This window comes from Rhineura floridana, chromosome 6, assembly GCF_030035675.1.
Source record: "Rhineura floridana isolate rRhiFlo1 chromosome 6, rRhiFlo1.hap2, whole genome shotgun sequence".
Lineage (NCBI taxonomy): Eukaryota > Metazoa > Chordata > Lepidosauria > Squamata > Rhineuridae > Rhineura > Rhineura floridana.
The window spans coordinates 144157275-144172269 of NC_084485.1; the positions used below are offsets into that span (position 1 = coordinate 144157275).

Sequence of the window (14995 nt, forward strand, 5' to 3'; positions counted from 1 at the left end):
CAAAGACACAGAGAGCAAGCAAGTCTCTCTGTCTGTTTTTCCAGCTTCATCCCAAGATGCGATTAAAAGACACAAGCCTTTCCTTCGCTCCAGGAAGGGGGGAGGAAGGTCTCTCCTTTGAAAAGAGTTTCAGTAGCAATAGGATCTCTTGTGGCCACGTTCCTTCGGATATGCAGATTGACCACTCAAAAAGCCTGTTAACTCCTAGGCTGACCTGGTTAAACTATTAGCTCATGCAAAGAAGGAAACTTTGCCCAGTCTAGCAGGTCTAGCCACTGCAGATTGTATCTCTTACAGGCAGACAATTATGAACTAGAAGGGATCTCACAGACATCATCCAAACCCACCTCCACAATCCTGTAACAACATTACAGACTGAGATTCTATGGTGTATAGTCCAGTGAACTCTTAAAACACAAAACAAAGCAAGAACTCAACAAAACCACAAATATATTATAATAAAATAAGTCGGCTTAGTTTATTTTTCCCAGAAGACTTTTTATATGAAAAATGAAGGTGATCAAGAACCAAACTGCATCAGAATAATTGATCTTCAAAGGCCTTGTTATAACACAGAGCGATATCTCGTTAATGGAAATTGCTACCAGGAATGGGGCGACCACATCGCTTTAGAAGCAAAGTTAAAAGCTTCTGTAGAATATTAAACACATTCCAAGTTCATTAAAACAGTTTTGCTCCATCAAAATCACTTGTTACAGATGCCGTTTAAGTTTCCTCTCCAAGCTGTTACTACCAAACTTCCCCTGTCTTAAACCTTTCTTTGGAATGCTATGTAATTATTTCTCTTTTATAATTCATTAGAGTGTCCCAGGGGTTGGATCTCTTCCAGGTCTCTATTTTCCTTCCACATTATTGGCAAAAGAAATAAAAAAAAGAGGAGAAAATTACGCTGGAATGACGCCAGTTGTAACCCATTTAATCAAAATCATTTCTTCTGCACAGGCTATTACCAAGTCATAGCCTCGTACTGGTTAAATAATTAACTCGTAATTAAGAAATCCAAAATTATGAGGATGCCCTTGAATTGTTCACAGGATTTGCTTGCTTGCTTGTGTGTATCTGTGACAGTATTCACACATTCATACATAATGGCTGCAGATAAGAATCCGTATTATATAGTCGATGGACCTAAAACATGGTAAATATCACATTAATTCTGAAGATCAGACATATCCCACAGGGTTTTGTACACCAGGGATCTATCTGACAACTCTCCTGGTAACATTAAGCAATAAAGAATTCTATGTGAGCAAGTGAGCCTGGTGGAGGAAATATGAGTCATTCTATCCCTCTTCCAGCAGCTCACCTGATAGAAGGTAATTTTTTTAACTAGCCTGCTAGGAGGCTAGCATCCTATATTTCCATGCTGACCATAGGGTAAGCTCCCTCCTCCAAGATCAGCACAGAAATGGAGACTATTAGGCTCTTAGCAGCCAGGCTAGTAAAATCAATCAATCAATTGCAAGCTAGTAATTTTTGTGGACATTTTCAAGACTGTAACAACAAGAACAACAACAATAATATAATTTATATCTCATTCTTCCTCCCAAAGGACCACAGGGTAACAAACACATATGTGATAAAAGACCATTAAAATAATCTAAAATATTTAAAACATTTAAAACCAATTAAAAGCATGTAGTGTTTTTTTTTTTAAAAAAAACCAACACAATAAAGCAAATTTAAAAACAGATGTAACCAAATCATGTGTCTGGATAGACCTGCTGAAACAGAAAGGTTTTTAGCAGGCATCACCTGTCGCGAAGGTGTCCACATAATGTCAATAGACAGGGCATTCCAGAGCACAGGTGCTGCCAAACCAAAGGAAGGACTCCTTGCAAATGCGGAATGAACATATCATGGGACACATATGGAGTAAAGTGAGCATTTAAGCAATCTGGTGCTAAGGGCTGTATATACCAAACACTAACATCTTGGACTTGGCCTGATTGTGAACGTATGTGTTGCGGTATACACAGCCAGTGGCCTGTTGTTTAGATAGCTACCTGCCATTAGTCATGATGAAGTTGAATACTTTTTATCAGTGCAAAGATGTCTTATACAGATAGAATCCCCTGATGCCAAAGATTCTACACCACATCTGTCAATTGACTCCTGTTATTTCTATGGTTCAGTCCATCTGGAACAAATTATTCTATTCCACATTCACATCTCCTGTGATCTAGATCAGTGTTGCTTGGGTCTTGCTGACTTCTTTGCTCCCGACATCATTATAATCAATTGGATCCAGATTCTAGAAAATAAAAAGGACATAGTTAAACTATGGAATTTACTACCACAATATGTATTATTAATATTATTACTATGTAATTATTAACCAATTTATTTATTATTAATGTAGTGATGATCACCAACTGGGAAGGCTTTAAAGGAGGCAACTATCTCAAATAACATCAACTCTATCTCCAGCCTACTTGGCATGGATATGGGACCAGGGGGACATTCCTACATCTTTGGTGGGAGTGTCCCCCTGTTCATGATTTTTGGGTGGAAGTATCTCAAGAAATTTCAACGATACTTCACACAACTCTTTCAATTACTCCACAACTGTCTCTGTTAAACTTACAGGACTCTCAGATGGTAAGGTTTCATGCACAAGAACTGCTAACATGGATGCCAGCTGTGGCTTGAATCTCAGTTGCACAATAATGGAAAACTGCTCAGGACCTTCACTTACCTTTATTTTGTTTATTTATTTATTATTTGATTTATATCTCGCCCTTCCTCCCAGCAGGAGCTTTATGGTATAAAAATCTGAGGAACTTGGCAATCTTGGAGAAATTGACCCATGATTTATGGGTAACAAGCAGAAGTGAGGATCCAGAGTGCTTCTATGCAGTATGGTGGGAATTTATTCTACTCTACCAATTCTACCAATTACACTATTCTACCAATAGTGAGATGTATAAATCTTTACCTGTTTCTATGTGAGACACATATGGATGGCATAATGTACTCATTTTTTTCTTTTATGGGCTCTGTTCGTAAGATTGGCCCTAATAATGTAACATCCTGGAATGGCCTTATTTTATATTTCTGTTCTATGTTTGTGTTTATGCATGTACAATAAAACTTTTTTTTTTAAAAAAAATTCAATTTCCAAAACACTTTTGAGAACTAAAACACAGCCATCCTTTCAAAATTCACGCTTATTAGAATTTTGCAATGCTGTTCACCAACCAACTGATGTTTTACAAAAAAAAGTGTGCATAAAAATGAATATGTGCGTGAAATTAATATACAAAAACAACATACAAAAATGATCACCTCACCATCACTGTATCTGAGATTGCTGTCGACACCCATAAGAGAAAGCCAAGCAAGAGACAACATGCACAAAAGAGACCAACCCCCTGCTGTTGCTCAGCCCCACCCCCAGAACACGTATTTGGTGGGGCTTCCACCATGCTCTGCTGGTGAGGATATCACTGTGGAGCCTCTCGCCCACCCATTTGGTTGTGGGTTAGGGGATATCAGCTCTGATGGAGTGATGTCACTCTGTTGGCAGTGAAAGGCTGGCTGAAGTAATAGAAGAGATGCTACAGCTCATTGTAAGGGGGGGTGAATTGCAGTCTTAATGATTTATGGTAATTGATGGAAGTATTTTTGCTTTATTTGTGAATATTTTGTCAATATGATATGTGAAATGGATTCTTGAATTTTGCTAATTTTTTAGCTATATTTTGAATTATTACAGGTTGACAGAGTGTTTTTTTTGGTATCATTTGTCATTTCTGTGGTTGTAAACCACCTTGATGCAGTAGTGTAGAAAGGTGGTATACAAATTAAAAATGAAATGAAAATGAAATCCTATGATGAGAAACAGCTTGCAAACATGTGTAAATTAGTCAAAACCGCCTACAAAATGTGTTTATTGGGAGACATTCTTTTTTTTTATCATTAATTTTTATTCAAATTTTCAAAGACAAGAAACAAAACAAAACAAAAACAATTAAACAATAAAATAAAATGTTGACTTCTGATTTGTCGCAGATCAGTTATAGGTCTACAATATATAACAATCCTATCTCTAAAATTATATTATAAAATCACTTTCCTCCAGTAGTTATCTTAATTAATCATCAAATCTCATAAACATTATTTTATTCTTTCCACAAAAAGTCCAAGAGAGGTTTCAATTCCTTGAGAGATATATCTTTCAATTTTTCTCCAAATAAACATATCGCTTAATCCATCTAATTCAAATCTGTTAGGCCCAATAATTTCAATAGCCATTCTTCCATTATCTATATTAATTCCATCTTCCATCTTCAATAATCCTGTTAAGTCCAGTAATTTCAGTAGCCATTCTTCCGTTATCAGTGTCCCATAATAATCTTGTTGTCATTGCCATAGTCCAAGCAAACATATCAATTAATCCATCTTGTCAAATCTGCCAAGTCCAATAATTTCCACAACCATTCTTCCATTATCCATTCATCCATTATCAGTATCCCATGATGATCTTGCTGTCATAGCCATAGTCATATAACAAGAGTCTGATAGGAATTTCCCCCATCACAAATATGTCCTTGCAATCAATTCTGAATATGTTGTTGAAATATTGTTGTAAAGTCACATCTCTGCTCTGGGTGCATCTCTGCTCTGTCACATATTTGTAGTTAATTCCATAACTTTTTTCTATGTCAAGCCCCATCACATCATTCCAGTCAAGAATTCTGAGTATGTTGCTGCAAAGTCATATCTCTGTTCTTCTTTTTTACAAAATGCACTGGCTCATTTCTTAAGAGTTTCTCCACTGTCACATATCTGTAGCCAACTCCATAGATTTTTTCTATGTCAGGCTCCATCATATCATTCCAGTCCAGAAAATTATCCAAGACATTGATAACTTTACCACCAAAATCTTCATTAATTTCTTCAGAGACAACTTTGAATTCCAAACAGTAAACTTTATTTCTAACATCCATAAACTCCAAATCTTTTTCCAATTTCACATTTGTTCCAATCTCCAGGGCTTGTAGCTTCCCTGTCCCATCAAACTCCTCTCTCACAGAATCCATTGTTTCTTTAAGCTCCTGCGTCATTTTGTTAAATTCAATTTTCATCTCCTGTCTACCCTGTCTCAGGGTTTGTTTCGTTATCTCAATCTCAGCCATTATTTTCTGAAACATAATTTCTTCCATGGTCTCAATCACTTTCCTGGTTGTCTTTCTTAAAACCGCAGAAACAAAAATTATTTCAGCCACAATTGGGTTAATGTTCCAGGCTTGCTTATATCAGTGTAGACATTACAGCCTGCCTTATCTCTATGTATTCAGGAATACAAAAACAAACTTAGTTCCCAACATCAAAACAATTAGTGGCGTCGTGAACAAGCAGATTCGTCAAAATGAAATAGACCAAATAAAAAGTTTTTGTTCCCCCCTCCTCGAAATAGAAATCCCTCTTCCGTTGGTATCTTTAGAATGCACCTCCAGGACAGCTTTTTGCGATAAAAACAAAGATAAGCTTTTTCAATTTCTTTCCTCCTTAATTTTGTTAGTGAAAGAGAAAAGCCATAATAAACTCACCTAGAAGTTCTTCACAGCTGATTCATTGACAAATCTCTTTTTTGCTACACCAATTTAAACCAAGTAAAAAAAGAAAATAGAAAGAAGGATGCTTATCTGCCTGTTGAAGTCCGTTTTTCTTTAAAGAAAAGATAAACGTGTCACTGTAATCAGCAAGAGCTTGATGAAAGTCCATCCGGCATTGCAGTTTGAACCTTCTCTCATAAGTAAATGAAATCCAGTCCTCCCCACAAAAACAGGCTTTGTGGTTGATCTCTACGTTTCTCCCTGACCGGGAGAAAATCTTTACCAGTCAAAAAGAGCGTTGTGACTGATTTTAAAGCTGAAAAAGCTTCTTCTGAGACAAGAGCTCGTCTCAGAGGCAGCACAGGCAAAGCAGCCCTTCCCGGAAGTCTATTGGGAGACATTCTCACTGGAGAATTCATGAGGATTTTTTAAAAAATTACAAATTGCTGCAGAAATGCAGAGAACTGAATTTAAGACTGGAAGAATAACGTTTCTGCATTTTTGCAGGGGCGGGTTTGCCACCACCCTATTCCTGGGAAGACTTGGGAAGGTTCGAGAAAAATTTGTAATTGGTCAGGTGGGGCATCCTGACCAATTGGGAAAGGGATTGAGCAGCTATATATAGCCTGCTCCTCCCTAAAAACGTGCCTTTTTTGCCTTGCGGCACGCTGTGGATAAGCTCTGTTACCTAGATCTTCCTCGTGTTAACCTGAGTCATCGCTGGTGATCGTATAATCTATCTGGTTTTCTTGTTTTTCTGTCCTTAGTTCCCTGTAATTGTTTAGGCGTGCCAGAGTGGGTGGGGGGGTTCCTTTACCGCCTTCCCCCCTTAACCCCCTTTCCCCCCTTCTTCATAGTCAGTCCCCGCATTAGCTGGGGATCAGGGGCCGGGTGGCGTTCTCCCTGCCTTCCAGCGTTAAAATATTTACGGCACATTTTTACTGCAGGTCAGCTGTGAAGCGAGGGGAAGCCGTCCTTTCAGCTCCCTTAAGCGACATTGCAGGTCAGTGCCGCGCTTGATTGAGGCAGCCTGTGTTAATTTGGTTTCTCGGCTGGGCAGCGTGTGCAGGGCGGCTTTTCCAATTTGTCTGCTGCCGCTATAGTCGCGGCGCGTGGCCTGCCCTCCCGGCATTGCGTTGATCTGCGGCCCCAGTGTGCGTTGTCTTCGGTGCCTCTAGGGCCCTGCCGGGTGCCCTGATTGCCGCTGAGTCAATTTATTTTCCCTCCTTTTCCCGCGGATCAGCTGTGAGGCGGATCGGCTGTGAGGCGGCGCGGGAGGCTTTTCTGAGCTTGTCTGCAGCTCCTAAGGGCCTCAGCGTTGTCTAAATTTCCCGCCTCTCTGTAGCATTGTCCTGCATTCCAGACTCAGCCGGGTAGTTGGCGAGTTTGGGTGAGGCTGGGATTGAATTGCTCCCTGTTGTTTCAATTAATTAATAAGTTAGCCCCATCTACCCCATTTGATATCATAACATATATATATATATATATATATATAATTTAAAAAAAAGAGAGGGGGAGAGAAAATAAGAAAAGAAAATTAATTTAAGTTTAAATATACTCCATAGTTCTCTTCTCTGTTATTTAATTTAATTAGTTAAGCCATATAGATAATTAAGTATAATTAAGTAACATTGTTTCTGTATATGAATAAATAAATTTAAATTAGTGATATATACAACTAATAATATAGATATATTGAATTGATTCACCCTTTGAAATTTACCCCCCCCATTTTAATTTCCTTGTGCATTAATTGATTTGGCCAATTGGGTGGTGCCTGTGATTTATTTCTTTACATTTAAGGTTGTTGTCAATTTAGTTACTGGGTTATTTTCATAAAGGCATTTGGTCGGCATTGCATATTGCTAATAATTGTTGTTGTTCTTCTTCTTGTTGTTGTTAATATTGTTAAGTTTAGCTGGAATTCATCATGCCACCAAAGAAGGCTCAACAAAAGAGAGGGGTTCAAGTGGTGAATCAGGCAACTAAGTGCCCCCATCGCGGCAGGAGTGCCTGTCCTTGGATGATGAAGATGATATGGGGACGATTCATGCTTTGGTCGCTTGGGTGGAGGCCCTTGAGGGAGAGCGCAGGCATCCTTCAGAGCCAGGGGCAGGGCCTAGCACCACCCTTTCAGGTAAGAAGTCGGCCCGCTTGGCGGCTAAGGCAACTAAATCAGGCATTCTTTCTGATTTGGTTGCCAGAATTGGTGTCCTTGAAGCGGCAGCGCCCAGAGATGATTCCACCATTCCAGCGGTACCAGTCTACACATCTGCGGCACCTTTGGCATCCACTTCTTCTCAATTTCCAGTCTCCGCTGGCGCTGGCCTTCCCCAAGAACAACTGCATCCGCTACAACCTGGCATTCAAGCTCTTCCTACTGTTCCTTCCGGGGTAGCCACACCAGCAGTGGTTGCGTCTCCAGCTGCTTATGCGGGTGAGTGGTGTGTACCATCACATTCTTCTGCTACGCAGGTCCAGCAGACACAGCAGTTTTCTGCAGCTCCTCAAGCGCTAGGTGGAGCACATCAACCCTTAGTTTATATGGGAGGCGTCTTAGTTCCACAGCAGCCTGCGCTTCCTTGGCCCACTGTGGCAGTAACACCCTGGTAGCTGTCCGTGGCTTCAGCTAGTACACCTGCTCTTCCGCTGCCTCTTCCTTCTGGTGTATATCCACAGGGTGATACTTCCCTGCCATTGGGTGATCACTTATTATCTTCCACTAAGGAAAAGATTTGGCGTGGTGAATATATTGATATATTCACACTCCTTTTTTGGGAATCTGAAATAAAGCCCAAACAGGGTTCAGATCCGAATGAGCATGAGGTAGCGATAAGAAAGAAAGTTGATCGCATATGGCCTAATTGGCTTAATGTGTTTACTGTTTATATGGGTGTGATGACTCAGGTTTATCAGTCCAGGGCCATGTCCCTGATTAAATATCAGGACATCATTCATAGGGCCTTTAGGGAATTCTCTGGTACTGCTTGGTTGCGGTACGATGAGAATTTTAGGCAAAGGGCGGCCTTGGACCCCACGCTTTGTTGGGATGTTGAACATCCTGGTCTTTAGCTGCATTCTATGACTTCAACCAGACCCCCATTGGGAGACAGCTGATAGTGGGCATATTTTGGTGCGTGCGCAGACTTCAGCCTCCAGTTCCAGCCAGGGCTGGCAGCGGGTTCAACCCCCTCAGGTTTGTTGGACCTTCAACAGTACTGGACGCTTTTATAGGCACCCGTGTCGGTTTAGGCATGCATGTGGACTCTGCAGTGGCACTCACCCCAGTTCCACTTGCCAGAGAGCCCGTCCAGCTCGCCGGGGTTCAGGGGAACAACAACAACCTAAACGTGGATCCGGCAACAGCGGCAGTACGTTGCAAGGCCAGTAGCCCTATTAGGTTGCTTCCCCTAGTGAGATTATTGAATAGCTATCCCAATAGATCTGCGGCTAGATGCCTTTGGTATGGTTTTTCAGAGGGTTTTCGTATTCCTTTCGAAGGCCCGAGGGTTCCCACTTCCCCTGCCAACCAGCCTTCTGTTTTGGGTATGGCTCCTGTGGTTCTCAAAAAAATAAATAAAGAAATAGCTGCTGATAGGATTTCTGGCCCTTTTACTTACCCTCCCTTGTCGAATTTGAGGATTTCTCCTATCGGTATAGTTCCCAAGAAATAGCCAGGTGAATATCGCCTTATTCATAATTTGTCTTTCCCAAAAGGTGCCTCTGTTAATGATGGTATTTCATCATTATATACATCAGTTCGATATACTTCCTTTGATGAGGCTGTTAAGGTAGTCAGGAAGGCTGGAAAGGGCACTTTGATGGCAAAGTGTGACATAAAGTCTGCATTTCGATTGCTCCCAGTGCACCCTGGCGATGTTGATTTATTAGGTTTTCATTTTCAAGGCCAGTATTATGTAGATAGGGCAATGCTTATGGGATGCTCCGTGTCCTGTGCTGCATTTGAGACCTTTAGCACATTCCTCGAGTGGGCCTTACGGACAAGGGCTGGTTCTTCCTTGTCTGCTCATTATTTGGACGATTTTTTTGTTCATTGGCCCTGCAGGCACTTCTCATTGTCTGCATTTGATGCGAACATTTGAGGAGTTAACTATGGAATTGGGTGTCCCTTTAGCTCCCGAAAAGTCTGAGGGCCCTTCTATTTCCCTTTCATATTTGGGGATTCTTTTGGATACACAGTCCCAGTCTTCCAGTCTGCCTCAGGATAAGTTGCTCACATTGAGGCAGAGATTGCGCTCAGTTTTGACTTCAAAAAAGGTCACACTTGCTCAGTTGCAAGAGCTTCTGGGTCATTTAGTTTTTGCTTCTAAAGTCATTTCGCCAGGTAGGGCATTCCTTCGTCGTCTCTGTGACGCTATGAAGGGAGTTCGTTCTTGTTTTCATCTTATTAGGGTCATGTTGGGAATGAGAGAGGATTTCAAAATGTGGCTTACTTTCTTGGATAATTACAATGGCCTCTTCTTCTGGCGTGAGGACTTATTAATGGAAGCTGAGCTGCAAGTACATTCCGATGCTGCAGGTGGCATTGGTTTTGGTGTAATTTTTAGATCTCAGTGGTGTGCTGAGAGATGGCCTTCGGAGTGGCTAGCTTCTGGGCTTACTTCAAACATGACCTTTTTGGAATTCTTCCCAATTGTGGCGGCAGTCTATATTTGGCCTTTGGCATTCCAAAATCGCACTGTGCGTTTCTGGTGTGATAATGTGTCCACAGTGTGTGTGGTCAATACCCAGACTTCAAAATCACCTCAGGTGATGCGCCTGGTGCGGGCCTTTGTATTGCAATGCAACCATTTTAATATATTATTTGTAGCTCGCCACGTTCCGGGATTACAGAATTGTGTTGCTGATGCTCTCTCCCGCTTACAGATGGCACGTTTCTGGGAACTGGCACCAGGAGCAGCTCAGGATTCGGTCCCTGTCCCTTTCTTCCTGTGGAGCCTTGGGAATTAGAAGTTGGGGCCGCCATAGCCTCTGCCCTTGCTCCCAACACTCAGAGAGCGTATCAGCGTGCTTTTGGAACATTCCAGGCTTTTCATGCCAGCAGTGCTTTGCCTTCTGTATGGCCTATTCCTGTATCACATTTGCTGCAGTTTATGTTATATTTAAAAGGGCAAAATAATTATGTTTCTACCATCGCCGGACACCTCTCTGTGCTGGCCTTCATTTCTAAGGCAAGAGGATTGCAGGATCATTCTGTAGATTTTAGGGTCAGAAAGGTCCTTCAGGGTTGGTCGTGTTCCGCCCACAGGCCCGCTGACTGAAGGAGGCCAATCACGCCCGATGTTCTCCTTCAGATCCTGCCATTATTTAGGTCTATGTTCTCATCGCCGTATGAGTCGCACCTGTTCGCCGCAGTAACACTGACGATGTTCTATGGTGCCTTTCGCCCTAGTGAAGTATTGGCTTCCTCAAAGCATGATGTGTCCTACCGAGCCTTCTGCTTTGGCAATTGCACATTAGGTGCTGACATAGTTAGGCTTTCCCTTCGAGTCTCTAAGACTGATCAAAAGGGCCGTGGCAGTATTATTTCAATGAATGTTTTCCAGGTTCCTGAATTGTGCCCAGTTGCTGCAGTGTGTCTATTTTTGTCTATCAGGCCAGCGGGCCAGCGTTACCTCTTTATACATGCGGATGGTTCTGCCCTGACTCAATTTCAATTTTGGGCCGTTGTTCGGTGGACCTTGTTGGCCAGTGGTTGCGATGCTGGAGTCTATGGGCTGCATTCCTTTCAGATTGGGGTGGCTATGGCCGCTGCCCTCGTGGGCGTGAGCGTTGAGGATATTCAGGAGATAGGAAGGTGGCGTTCTTCCGCTTTTAAGTCTTATATCAGGTATTGATTCTAATGTGTTGTTCTTTCTTTTCTTAGGTGTGCTGAGCCTTCCAGTGCCTGCGAGGGTCGTCCTGTGTGGCCACTCGATTTTATTTTGGGCCCATCGGAGGGCCTTCTCTACTCTGGCCGGGACACAGCTGCAGCTTTCTGCTAGAGCAACGGTTGGCTGGGAGGCTCAGAGGGGCATGCTTTGGGATGCTTTAATGCCTCTGGTGTGTCGCCTTATGTCATCATCTAATGATCTAATGGGTGTGATTTATTATTGGAGGATTATAGGTTGGGTTTGGGGGTTCTGTTTTCTCTGGGTTGAGGGGACCAAGCTTCAGCTGATCCCCTCTTGTGGCGTCGAATTCAGGCAGGTGAGGTAATTGGGGTTAAAATTGAGGTGGGTGAGGCATTTTGGTAAAGGGCACACCCTGGTAAAACATCAAGGCATAATGTCTGGTGTGGATCTGGGGAGTGTCCACGTGGGACCGGCTTGCGCATCATGGTGAACGCCTGTACGGCAGGGCCAGGATGCGGAGGTTGGAACCACATACCTGACTCCAATTGCAAGGAGGGATAAGTTTTCCCACATCCTTGACTGGGGAGTTGCAGTACGATGTGACTGACTTGCCTCCTGGTTTGGAGGGTCTATACCCTCATAGATAGGTTGAGCCTCACCTGCCCGAAGTATTTGATATTCATTAATTGGCTGATTTGAATTTGATTGATTATGTGTTATATTTTAATAAATATAACGTTTCTCCATATATGTGTCACGAGTCTTCTTTGGTGTGGTGGCAAAATGAGAAACCAAGAGACCTGAAATTAACAAATCTTTCCATTTTTACTTTAAACATGTCTGTCCTATCAATCCTCTTTGGGAAGCTTTGTTCATACTTTTCTCCTAAAGGGCAAACTAATAACATTGCTTTCCCACCTACCCACCTCCAATTATTACAAGCTCCATGATCCCAGGTGGAAATTATCCTTCAAAATAGCAGTGGCTTGCCCAGGGGGAGGGAATCACAGCAATAACCTCCCAGCAGCAGTCTTTCTGCTGCTTACCAGGAGGGGAGAACTGAAGTGTCAACAAGGCTGGAGCTGCCAATTCAGCTCTCCCAACGGTGCATCCACACAGCCCCATCTTTGCTGCCACCAGGCCCCTCTCTCTGCTGGAGTGTCAGGGGCACTGCTGCCAGGAGGTTATTGCTATGGCTCTACTCCACCATGTGAAGTACCTTCTGGTGTCTTTTCTAGAATCTGGATCCAGCCCATTGCAATGATGCTAGGAGCAAGGAAGCCAGGAATCATTTGCTACTGTGGAGTAGGGCTTATGTAGAAATTTGGTTCGGTTTACATGTTAATATGAAACAAAACCTGAACAGAAAAGCAGATATCCTTTAAAATTTACACTTCTCCCAATTCTGTGATGCAGTTCTCTAACAACATATGTTCAAAAATGTGTATATTAAGAGAAAGTGTGCATATGAATGCTTATATTAGTGAACATATCATTCAAAAAAAGTATTGTTGCACGCCTCCCCCAATCTCTGAGCGGTGAGATTTTGGGGGTCCCTGCTCTTCTCCAGGGTTTGGTTTCCTTTGGGAAGAAGATCAGCGGAGACTGCGGTGTCTTTATGAAATATGGTTTATTTATTTACACACATTACAACCTGAGCTCAAGAATGGAGGGGTTCAAGGCATCAGCAGTCTAATATCCAGCTTTTCCATCTGGGTGCAGGGGCATCCTACAGCCATGATGCAGCGAGCCAGCCTCTCTGCCGGCCTGCAGCCACAGCAAAATCTCTAGACACACTGAAACTGCAAGCACACACCTTCTGCTAGCTGTCAGGAGTCCGGGGAAGGCTCTCCTACAGAGTTTTAAATGACAAAAGGGGTCTTCCTAGCCCATTCTCCTTTGCTAGGCAACTAATTGGCCCATTATCTTACCTGGCCAATCTATTTGGTTAACAAAAGACTCATTTGACCAGCAGAGAGTTCCTCATTCCAAGGCACAGGATTCCAAATCAGAGGCTGGAGACCCACAGGAATCACCCATCCCAACCCCACATGCTCATAACAGTATTATTAGGGGAAATGTGGAGAGGAGAACAGACCTCAAGTTTAGAAATGTGAGAAACTGAGAGAAACCAACATGGTAACATCCATCCATCTTTACTGAGGAGGTCTGTGAGTCATCTCACTGGCGGCAAGGTGTCATTTCCTGCTACGGATCATGGGACTTGTAATCAGGCTCCATGTCCCCAGGAAGGAACATCTATACATCAGCTGCCACAAGGCAAGGCCCTAAAAGAGCCTTCTACCACCTGTTACCTGCCCCTCCATGGCAAGACTTTTCTCTTGAGGAAAAAGATCAAGGAGTGACAGTGGTGGGGTGTGAGCCCCAGTTCAACAAGGCTGTCCCCATCTCAAGTGTGAGTGCTCTGTTCAGTCGGACCAGTTTATACTTTCAAGCACTGCAGGCTTTTAACAATTGCTCCATTTTAGGGGAAAACTGACATACACTGTCAGCTTTGCTTTAGTTAAAATCTTAGTTTTTATTGTATAATTGATTGTAAAATATGTTGTAATCTGCTTTGTGAGGTGTTTTACCTTGAAAATTATGCCTTAGATTCATTAATTGATTGATTTTTAAAAACCCAACACCATCTCTCTCTTCTTTCAATTGTCTTTTGAAAACTATATTGCTTAGACAGGCCTTTGTAATTTGAATGTTCTCTTTTTAACCAATCTGTATTTATTGATGTTTGAATAATGTTTTTAACAATGTTTTAATGGTTATTTTTACTGATTTCTTTTTTATATGCTGCATTCTGCCTCAATATATTCTTATGAAAGTGCAGATTATAAATATGTAAATAAACATAGAGATGTGTTGCCTTTTCTAAACTCTTTTGCCTTTTCTCAAAATTCTTGTTTCAGAAGTTTGTATTTAACTTCACGGTAGGCAATACCTTGGGGGCAGCTTTACTTCAAACATCTATTTCTCGAACCTGATGCCCTTCAAACATTTTGAACTCCCATCAGCCCTGGCCAGCATGACCAATACTTAGGTCTGATGAGGACTGCAGTCCAACAAGATCTGGAGAGCACCTAGTTTTGGGAGGCTGTGTCATTTTATGCAGAGGCAAATCCATGTTTTTTCTACTAAGCAGGACAGCCAATGATGTCTCCCTGGTGAATTTGTGTGTATAGTGTATGTATTTCAAGTCTTTAGATAACAGAAAAAGGAAAATGTGTGTGTGGAAGATGACAGAGATTTTTCTCCATTCTTTTCTTCATAATGCAGACACATTTTCAGAGACAGGGAGCCATTGCTTTGTCTTTACGTAGCATTGTCAAACACACATGTAACTGCTCCTCTTAGACTGTAATGGAAAATCAGTAAAAAATGCTTCCCCTTCCTACAGAGAAAAAGTCTAGTAGCCATTTATTTCATAGACATGGATATGTAAGGTTTCCCCTTTATAAATAAGTCTTCTTTGATCAATTCTTCATTGAATAAATCACTAAATTTGGGTATGCTTCCCTTTGAAATAATTTAATTGCTTTTAAC

At 42.0% G+C, this 14995-nt stretch overlaps 1 long non-coding RNA gene across 5 annotated transcripts in view; it reads right to left on the reverse strand.

Annotated features, from left to right (window-relative positions):
- Positions 1 to 473: 473 nt before the first annotated feature.
- LOC133387990 (uncharacterized) overlaps positions 474 to 14995 on the reverse strand; it is a 104652-nt gene continuing 90130 nt past the window's right edge. For all 5 annotated transcript variants that reach the window (XR_009763615.1, XR_009763616.1, XR_009763619.1 and 2 more), the window contains one exon: positions 474 to 2275. This is a non-coding gene — a long non-coding RNA (uncharacterized LOC133387990). The remainder of the gene's footprint in view (positions 2276 to 14995) is intronic.